General features: G+C 44.8%; 1 non-coding gene across 1 annotated transcript; it reads left to right on the forward strand.

Annotated features, from left to right (window-relative positions):
- The first annotated feature begins 5,310 nt into the window (after window positions 1–5,310).
- Trnas-gga (transfer RNA serine (anticodon GGA)) lies at window positions 5,311–5,394 on the forward strand. Its single transcript is given in 2 exon segments — window positions 5,311–5,350; window positions 5,360–5,394. It is a non-coding gene; the product is annotated as a tRNA-Ser (tRNA).
- Window positions 5,395–10,925: the final 5,531 nt, after the last annotated feature.

Here is a 10,925-nt window from a genome sequence, read left to right on the forward strand (position 1 = left end):
TTAAATTAAACTGTTCAACTGAAATGCCCAGGTCCTCCAGCCATAAGCAATAGGCGAGGCCCAAAAATGGTTCAAATGGCTCTGAGCACTATGGGACTCAACTGCTGTGGTCATAAGTCCCCTAGAACTTAGAACTACTTAAACCTAACTAACCTAAGGACAGCACACAACACCCAGCCATCACGAGGCAGAGAAAATCCCTGACCCCGCCGGGAATCGAACCCGGGAACTCGGGCGTGGGAAGCGAGAACGCTACCGCACGACCACGAGATGCGAGGCGAGGCCCCCTGGCGACTTCTGGAATTTATCAAATAACGTTTTCCGATGTGCTCGCCAGTTGAATATTCAATTAACCTGTCAGCTTCTTGGGGGTAATCTAGCATTTTATATGGTCTGGTGTGAGATATTTAGCATCTGTCTAACATGCATACCCCCTAACCGCCTGGTGATCATCAGGGCGTGTTCACAGCACACACGGCTTCTGGAAGTGTATTCCTCTGATTGTCTCTTGCGATATACGGGGTTAGCTGAGATACTGCATTCCTTACGCTATTTTTCCATGCACTTCTCTCTTTGTCTGTCATCCTTCTTGATCTTTCGTAGTTGCGGTAGGAGTTACACACTGAAGAGCCAAAGAACATTGTGTACAGACACCCCTCCAAGCACGCAGAAGTGCCGCAACACGCCGTGGCATGGGTTCGACTAATGTCTTAAGTAGTGCCGGAGGCCATTGATACCATGAATCCTGAAGGGCTGTCCATAAATCCGTAAGAGTACGAGGGGGTGCTGATCTCTTCTGAACAGCAAGTTGCAATGCATCCCAGATATGCTCAATAATGTTCATGTCAGGGGAGTTTGGTGGCCAGCGGAAGTGTTTAAACTGAGAAGAGTCTTCCTGGAGCCATTCTGCAGCGATTATGGACGTGTGAGGTGTCGCATTATCCTGCTGGAATTCCCCAAGCCCGTCGGAATGCACAATGGGCATGAATGAATGCAGCTGATCAGGCAGGATGGTTACGAACGTCTCACCTGTCAGAGTCATATCTAAAAATAACAGGGGTCCCACGTCACCTCAACTGCACAGCGCCCACACCACTAAAGAGCCTCCAGCAGCTTCAATAGTCCGCCGCTGACATGCAGGGTCCGTGGATTCATGAGGCTGTCTCCATACCTGTGCACACCCAACCGCTCGATACAATTCGCAACGAGACTCGTCCGACTAAGCAACATGTTTCCAGTCATTAACAGTCGAACATCGGTGTTGATGGGCCCAGGTGAGGTGTAAAGCTTTATGTTGTGCAGCTATCAAAGGTACACGAGTGTGCCTTCGGGTCCGAAAGCCCATATCGATGATGTTTCGTTGAAAGGTTAGCATGCTGACTCTTGTAGATGGCCCAGCGTAGAAATCCGGAGCAATTTGCGGAAGGATTGCACTTCTGTCACGATTCTGATCAGTCGTCGTTGGAACCGTTCTTGCAGGATCTTTTTCCGACCCCAGCGATGTTGGAGATTTGATGTCTTACCGGATTCCTGATATTCATGGCACAATTGTGAAATGATGGTACGGGAAAATCCCCGCTTCTTCGTTACCTCGGAGATGCTGTGTCCCATCCCTTGAGCGCACCACGTTCAAACTCACGTAGATCCTGATCTACCTGTCATTGTAGCAGCAATAACCGATCTGACAACTGCGCCAGACACTTGTTGTCTTATATAGGCGTTGCCGATTGCAGCGCCGTATTCTACCAGTTTACAAAAAAATGGTTCAAATGGCTCTGAGCACTATGGGACTCAACTGCTGAGGTCATTAGTCCCCTAGAACTTAGAACTAGTTAAACCTAACTAACCTAAGGACATCACAAACATCCATGCCCGAGGCAGGATTCGAACCTGCGACCGTAGCGGTCTTGCGGTTCCAGACTGCAGCGCCTATAACCGCACGGCCTCTTCGGCCGGCACCAGTTTACATATCTCTGTATTTGAATACGCATGCCTATACTAGTTTCTTTGGAGCTTCAGTGTATAATACCTGTCTTTCCCTACAGCGTATACCTTAAATCACGTTACATTGTCGAACGCTTTTCCTTTCCCGACAAACCCTATTTCCGTGCAACACATTACATTTATGCTACGCTGTTTAGGTTTTTATGTTGGTAACGTCACGTAGCGCTCTGTATGAAAATCACTGACTGTTGTGTGCAGTCTGTGGCTGATTGGCATTGTTGCAATAATCGCTATTGTAGTGGTGGGCAGTTGGCTGTTATTTTTTTTTAAAACAGCGCGCAGCGTTGCGCAGTTGCAGGTGAGCCGCCAGCAGTGGTCGATGTGGGGAAAGAAATGGCGGAGTTTTGAGAGCGGATGATCTGGACGTGTGTCCATCAGAGACAGTAAATTTGCAAGACTATATATCATATATATTATGACTTTTGAAGCCTTTGTCCCATTTCTTGTATTAATTGTAATAACAATGCACTGGTGCTGAAACATGTTCCTCAGTGCTATTCGGCAGTGCATTTGAACCGTCAATATTCGCATTTTGGAAAGCAGCAAATGTGTCTTGACTCATATGAGAAAACGGTGAGGACACAAACCTGAATCTACAGTATTTGCAAGATCGTGCCCTGTGATTTCGGATTCCTGAGGCGAGCTGTTGCCGACCGATCGATCGATAATGCTTCCTGTTCACTACTTGTTTCACTGTCTACACCATTATTTGACGCCCGCTTCATTTCCCTATGCACAATTACCAAATTACTACTTTGAATGTCTGTTAATTCATTACACAGTGGTGCTGGTAAGCTACGCTCGTCGTCACTATTATTTCTCAGTTTACTTTGGAGCCTAGTGTTACGTTTTTCACAAGGCATTATTGTCACAATATTTCACACGATAACACAGAAAAGCACAATTTGAAGAGCAAAAATAAGAGAACACATTAACATAGCACTGAAAATAATATCTCGTTAACTGCTAGTGCAGCTGCGAAATACTTGGTGCAAATCTACCTGCATCCCACAACTGTTTTACTGTACGACAATGAAAGACTGCAACTACAAAGGAGATTCTCTCTACAATTGCGCGCTAGCAATAAACAATAGCTACACTAATTACACAAACTACAAGAAAAAATCAGAAGATTCCAGTGAGGTATCCTCGGCTAAGGGTCGACATATGAAACGTCCCCTTAGAAAAATTATTGAATTACTGTGCTGATAAACCTCTTACATTATTTCATATTCAAACAACTGAGTAGAACTGAATGTACTCAGACATTTCGCTCTTTGCCTATTCTGATCAACACTGAACTGACACACAATAGTTTTAGCGCAACGCAATCTGACTTTCAATAATCCCTACAAAAGAATGGCCCTGATTAACAATAACCTATACCTTTCACAAATCACTTGCCTCACAAAAATCTTCGTTACTCAAACTACTGCAATACAGCGAGCGCCACTACTGCCAGCTAAATAAAACATTCTAACTACTGAAGTCACTAACTATTGATAGGCGTAGTCAGCAAATGAAAGATTTTGATAGTGAACAAAGAATGTATTTACCTTAATAGTGTTCAAAAGTCATAATATATATATATTTACTGTCTCTGATGGACACACGTCCAGATCATCCGCTCTCAAAACTCCGCCATCTCTCTCCCCACATCCACCACTGCTGGCGGCTCACCTCCAGCTGCGCAACGCTACGCGCTGTTAACAGCCGACTGCCCAACACTACAATAGCGAATACTGCAACAATGCCAACCAGCCACAGACTGCACACAGCACAGCCAATGATTTTCATACAGAGCGCTACGTGGCGTTACCAACATAAAAACCTAAACAGCCTACTTCCATCACCTCAAGAAGTGGAGACTCTGCTTTTTATTTCGACCTGACAGTAAACGTTCAATTCCTCGATACTGAATACTGTGCCTGCGCACAGCATGGGTGTAACATGAAATTACCCTTGAATTCTCCGAGGATGAGGCAGTTTTGGAGGGAAAGGAAGATGAACCGAGACTTACGAAAGATGAGGACGGACAACCGAAGAGGAGCTCTCGAAAGTTCCGCCGCCTTCACCCGAAAAATACGCCATTACGCTAATGACGTCGGGCGCATTTCGACACGCTCTCATTTGTTATTGTAAGGCGGAGGCTGCAGCCGACACCGGGACCGTGTGCTGACAGGGACTGACGTCACAGCGCACTCGGGGAATCTTGCGGCGCCCGTATTTACATACAGTACTGTGGATGACAGAAACTATGGGGTAAACCGTGGCACTGTCTAATAGCCGAAGGACGACACTGAATTCACAAGATTTTCTGCAAACGTGACATCATTTTGGCGTCACGTGTGCTATCGACAACCACAGGAACTGCTATCGACATATCACAGACATGTCGTTCTTGGTACTATTTAGTGTGATTATTGTTATAATTAAACGTCACATTACAATTTACCGACCGTTAATGCTTTCCTATGAGAGTGCTTTCTCTGGAGTGAGCTGTTATCTTCAATAATTTACAAATCAAGCATGGAACAGACACGTATTGTAGCTTACAGCACGCCGTTTCGAGGAAAAGGGGCATATTTTATACACACACACACTTATATATATATATTATTCCCCTTTAAGAGAAGCAGGGATGGCTAGAGGACAAATGTAAGATTGTAGAGGCTTATCTCACGAGGAGTGAGATAGATATTGCCTACAGGAAAATTAAAGAGATCTTTGGAGAAAAGAGAACCACTTGCATGAACATCAAGAGCTCAGATGGAAACCCAGTTCTAAGCAAAGAAGGGAAAGCAGAAAGGTGGAAGGAGTATATAGACGGTCTATACAGGGGCGATGTTCTTGAGGACAATATTATGGAAAAGGAAGAGGATGTACATGAAGATGAAATGGGGGATATGATACTGCGTGAAGAGTTTGACAGAGCACTGTAAGACCTGAGTCGAAACAAGGCCCCGGGAGTAAACAACATTCCATTAGAACTACTGACAGCCTTGGGAGAGCCAGTCCTGACAAAACTCTACCATCTGCTGAGCAAGATGTATGAGACAGGCGAAATTCCATCAGACTTCAAGAAGAATATAATAATTCCAATCCCAAAGAAATCAGGTGTTGACAGATGCGAAAATTACCGAACTATGAGTTTAGTTAGTCATAGCTGCAAAACACTAATGCGAATTCTTTACAGACGAATGGAAAAACCGGTAGAAGCCGACCTCGGGGAAAATCAGTTTGGATTCCGTAGAAATGTTGGAACACGTGAGGCAATACTGACCCTAGGACTTATCTTAGAGGCCGGCCGGAGTGGCCGAGCGGTTAAAGGCGCTACAGTCTGGAACCGCACGACCGCTACGGTCGCAGGTTCGAATCCTGCCTCCGGCATGGATGTGTGTGATGTCCTTAGGTTAATTAGGTTTAAGTAGTTCTAAGTTCTAGGGGACTTATGACCACAGCAGTTGAGTCCCATAGTGCTCAGAGCCAACTTATCTTAGAAGAAAGATTAAGGAAAGACAAACCTACGTTTCCAGCATTTGTAGACTTAGAGAAAGCTTTTGACAATGTTGACTGGAATACTATCTTTCAAATTCTGAAAGTGTCAGGGGTTAAATACAGGGAGCGAAAGGCTATTTACAATTTGTACAGAAACCAGATAGCAGTTATAAGAGCCGAGGGACATGGAAGGGAAGCAGTGGTTGGGGAGGGAGTGAGACAGGTTTGTAGCCTGTCCCCAATGCTATTCAATCTGTATATTGAGCAAGCAGTAAAGGAAAAAAAGAAAAGTTCGGGGTAGGTATTAAAATCCATGGAGAAGAAATAAAAATTTTGAGGTTCGCCGATGACACTGTAATTCTGTCAGAGACAACAAACGACTTGGAAGAGCAGTTGAACCGAATGGACAGTGTCTTGAAAGGATGGTATAAGATGAACATCAACAAAAGCAAAAAGAGGATAATGGAATGTAGTCGAATTAAGTCGGGTGATGCTTAGGGAATTAGATTAGGAAATGAGACAATTAAAGTAGTAAAGGAGTTTTGCTATTTGGAGAGCAAAATAACTGATGATGGCCGAAGTAGAGAGGATATAAAATGTAGACTGACAATTGCAAGGAAAGCGTTTCTGAAGAAGAGAAATTTGTTAACATCGAGTACAGATTTAAGTGTGAGGAAGTCGTTTCTGAAAGTATTTGTATGGAGTGTAGCCATGAATGCAAGTGAAACGTGGACGATAAATAGTTTGGACAAGAAGAGAATAGAAGCTTTCGAAATGTGGTGCTACAGAAGAATGCTTAAGATTAGATGGGTAGATCACATAACTAATGAGGAGGTATTGAATAGAATTGGGGAGAAGAGGTGTTTGTGGCACAACTTGACCAGAAGAAGGGATCGGTCTGTAGGACATGATGTGAGGCATCAAGGGATCACCAATTTAGTACTGGAGGGCAGCGTGGAGGGTAAAAATCGTAGAGGGAGACCAAGAGATGAATACACAAAGCAGATTCAGAAGGATGTAGGTTGCAGTAGGTACTGGGAGATGAAGGAACTTGCCCAGGATAGAGTAGCATGGAGAGCTACATCAAACCAGTCTCGGGACTGAAGACCACAACAACAACACCGTAGACATCTAATACCGCATACCTTCACAAACGCACCAAAAACTGTCGGGTCTCTGATACGCTGAATCAGTGCTGTGTTTCATTCCAAAGATGGACAAATAAGCTGTTAAGCAGGTGCTCATAAAATTTTGGCTCATGTTATTCAGTGACGAATCAGCGCGTACTACATTAACAGAATACCTTCTAACGAAGCGACTAGAACGGCAAAAAGCGGCAAACTGCTCTAACCGTAGTTTCTACAGCGGGGCACCTCAGCGACTATGCAATGACTTTAACCTTGCCGCGCGGGCTGAGTCAACACAGGCGATCTGCGGTTACCGTCTCATCTCCTCCTACTGCTGCCTTAATCCACGACGGAGGAAGACGGCCTACTCGTCACTGACATACTTTCACTCGCGCCTAACCGAGTCACCTTTCCGAGATGGCTAAAGGACAATTTTGGGCCTGCAAGCCTCATCTCGTCCGGCAGTAATCATTACCCGAGGTAACACCAGGGTTACGGAGGGTAAGCGGTTAATTACTGGGAGTCCATAACAGCGGTGACTCCATGCAGTACAGTAGTCATCGGGCCAGGTACGAATTACGCACTCAGCAGGTACTTGCACCGGCCGTAATGCTCTCCGTGTTATTACCGTAGTGGCACATACCTCTTACGACATAACTGAAATTGACACCAAACATCTGCCTTACATAACGAAACGAACTGGAGAACCCCTAACGTGTGACTGAAGTACTGCGTTGTAGTAGTTTGTTGTGGTCCTCACTCCGAAGATGAGTTTGAGCTTCCCACTGTAATCTGTTCTGTGTGAGCTCCATCTCTGTGATAACCAGTGCAATCTAGACCGTCATTTCAACCTGCTTATTACAGTCGAATTTCGTCAGGCGCGGATGAGGGAAAAGGGGAGATGTCATAGGGGTATTTTGACATGTACCAGTTTTCCAAATTTCACAGCTAACTAAGTTCGAAAATAGCAAGGAATTCTAGGAAATGACGGAAGTTCAACACAGGATGGTGTAGAGTTGCTTGCCCGAACGTCTAATCTTCCTGCTTTTGGTTTTAGTCTCTCCGGTAACATTCCAGTCAGACAAAAATGGACATTCGCAGGCTGACGTATCTGCTGCCGACAAAAAATACCAGGTGATCAAAAAGTCGGTATAAATTTGAAAACTGAATAAATCACGGATAGATAGAGAGGTACAAATTGACACACATGCTTGGAATGACATGGGGTTTTATTAGAACCAAAAAAATACAAACGTTCAAAAATTGTCCGACAGATGGCGCTTCATCTGATTAGAATAGCAATAATTAGCATAACAAAGTAAGACAAAGCAAAGATGATGTTCTTTACAGGAAGTGCTCAATATGTCCACCATCATTCGTCAACAATAGCTGTAGTCGAGGAATAATGTTGTGAACAGCACTGTAAAGCATGTCCGCAGTTATGGTGAGGCATTGGTGTCGGATGTTGTCTTTCAGCATCCCTAGAGTTGTCGGTCGATCACGGTACACTTGCGACTTCAGGTAACCCCAAAGCCAATAATCACACGGACTGAGGTCTGGGGACCTGGGAGGCCAAGCATGACGGAAGTGGCAGCTGAGCACACGATCGTAACCAAACGACGCGCGCAAGAGATCTTTCACCCGTCTAGCAGTATAGGGTGGAGCGCCATCCTGCAAAAACATCGTACGTTCCAGCAGGCGTTTATCAGCCAGGCTGGGGATTATGCGATTCTGTAACATATCGGCGTACCTCTCACCAGTCACGGTAGCAGTTTTGCTGTCTAGCGCCATCTGTCGGACATTTTTTGAACTTTGTTTCTTTCTTTTTGTTCTAGTAAAACCCCATGTCATTCCAAGCATGTGTGTCAATTTTTACCTCTCTATCTATATTATTCCGTGGTTTGTTAAGTTTTCAAATTTATACTGACTTTTTGATCACCCTATACATCGGTGTGTTCAGCGAAGTTGGTGCCTCCACTGGACGCACAATATATCTACGCCCAACCGAGCCGTCTTTTTCAAGTGCTGCTAATTTTTTCTCTTCGTGTGCACTCACTGTCTAGGCTACAACCTGACTGTTAACTATTACTGGTCCCGTGCTGCTATTTGAGTTCGATTTCAAGTGCCCAACTACACTCTCGGATGCTCTTTCGTTTTTCAGAACCTCAACTGACAAATTGAAACGCAATTTTATGAGGTTTATATCGAATTCACCATATTGCAAGATCAATTGATAAACCGTCAAAAAGGATTAAAAAGGAAGACTAACAAACTTCCTGAAGAAAAGTTCCTTATCGCAATTGACTATCAAGACATTGCCTGGGGGCTTAATTAAAATGCAATAATTTTAGTAGCTGTGTGTCCGGTTACGAAGTCTCATAACCGGTTGGCCCTGACTAGTATTAGTTCGCAATCTGACTGCATAAAATAACAATAAAAATGACAAGAAATTTCGGTTAACACAATTGATTAATTAAGTCCTCTGCAACTATAAAAACTACGAAACAACGAATCACAAGTGTAACTGTTCTGTGTGTGGTAGTGTGATTCAACGTACATGTATCTGGCACGGTTCTTCCTCAATACGACCAGATATTTTAAACACCATTTACAATGAACTAATTGAAAAACCAGAAATACTATACTTGCACATAGAAACCAGAATTACAAGTGTAACACATGACCACGAGCCAGATGCTTTGTTGACTGAACCTGTGACCAAGAGGCATTGTCATTAAAGAAATGTGAAATAATTTTTTTAACCTCAATATATATTGACGAAAAATTCACTGTGATCATTGCAACATCTTCCATCTATACATTACACCAACCGAACAGCATCTACTCTCTCGCCCAACTGAACAACAACTGCACTCGACATCCTCTGAACTAGTACTGCTCTCGACATTCTCTCAACGAGTACTGCCCACGGCAACCTCTGAACTACTACTGCCAGTGGAGGCGGCGGAATAATAATTTTTGGCGCAATCTCTGGCGCTGTCACTCAGTATAGCCACCTTTCATCATTTTATCCTTGTTTTGCTGTCCCCCGTAAATTAAATGGGTTTCTGAACATACACAAGGAATTGGTTCCTCTAAGGCCTATGTTGTGTTGTACAAAAAATGGCTCTGAGCACTAATGGACTCAACTGCTGTGGTCATCAGTCCCCTAGAACTTAGAACTACTTAAACCTAACCTAAGGACATCACACACAGCCATGCCCGAGGCAGGATTCGAACCTGCGACCGTAGCAGTCGCACGGTTCCGGACTGCGCGCCTAGAACCGCGAGACCACCGCGGCCGGCAATGTGTTGTACAGATAGCGGTGCTACACCATGGTTGGCAACACGAATCGATACCACAGGCAATAGCAAGGGCTCGCTGCAGCCCAAAACAACCAATGGGAAGCACTGCAGGAGACCACGCCTCCCTTTCACCACAGCAGCGCTTTCAGACTGAGGTCAATATAGAATAAAGAACCAAAGAAATTGGTGCACCTATCTAATATCGTGTAGGACCCTCGTGAGCACTAATGTATGACGTAGTGCTGAAGGAAACTGACGCTATGAACCCTGCAGGCCTGTCCATAAATCCTTCGGAGTACTAGGGAATGGAGAAATCCTCTGGACAGCAAGTTGCAAGGAATCGCAGATATGCTGAATAATGTTCATGTCTGGGGAGTTTGGTGCACAGTGGAAGTGTTTAAACTCAGCAGAGCGTTCCTGGAGCCACTCTGTAGGAGTTCCGAACGTGTGGGGTGTCGCATTGTCCTCCTAAAATTGCCCAAGTCGTCGGGATGCACAATGGACAGGAATGGACGCAGGTGATCAGAGGGATATTTACGTACGTGTCACCTGTCAAGGTCTTATCTGGACATACCAGGGGTCCCTTATCAGTCCAACTGCACACGTCCTCCACCAGCTTGACACGCAGTGTCCATGGATTCATGAGAGTGTCTCTGTACCTGTACACGTTCATCCGTTCGATACATTTTGAAACGACGCGTCCGACCAGGCAACATGTTTCCAGTCATCAACAGTCCAATGTCGGTGTCGACGGGCGCAGGCGTGACGCATAGCTTTGTGTTATGCATCATCGAGGATGCACGAGTGGGCTTTCAGTCCTGAAACGCCATACCAATGATGTTTCGTTGAATGGCATTGAAATCTGCAGCACTTTGCGGAAGGGTTGCTGTTCTGTCACGTTCAACGATTCTCGTCAGTCATCGTTCCTCCCATTCTCTCAGGATCTTTCTTCGGCCGCAGTGATGTCGGAGACTTGATTTTTATCGGATC

The sequence above is a fragment of the Schistocerca nitens genome, chromosome 10, assembly GCF_023898315.1.
Source record: "Schistocerca nitens isolate TAMUIC-IGC-003100 chromosome 10, iqSchNite1.1, whole genome shotgun sequence".
Lineage (NCBI taxonomy): Eukaryota > Metazoa > Arthropoda > Insecta > Orthoptera > Acrididae > Schistocerca > Schistocerca nitens.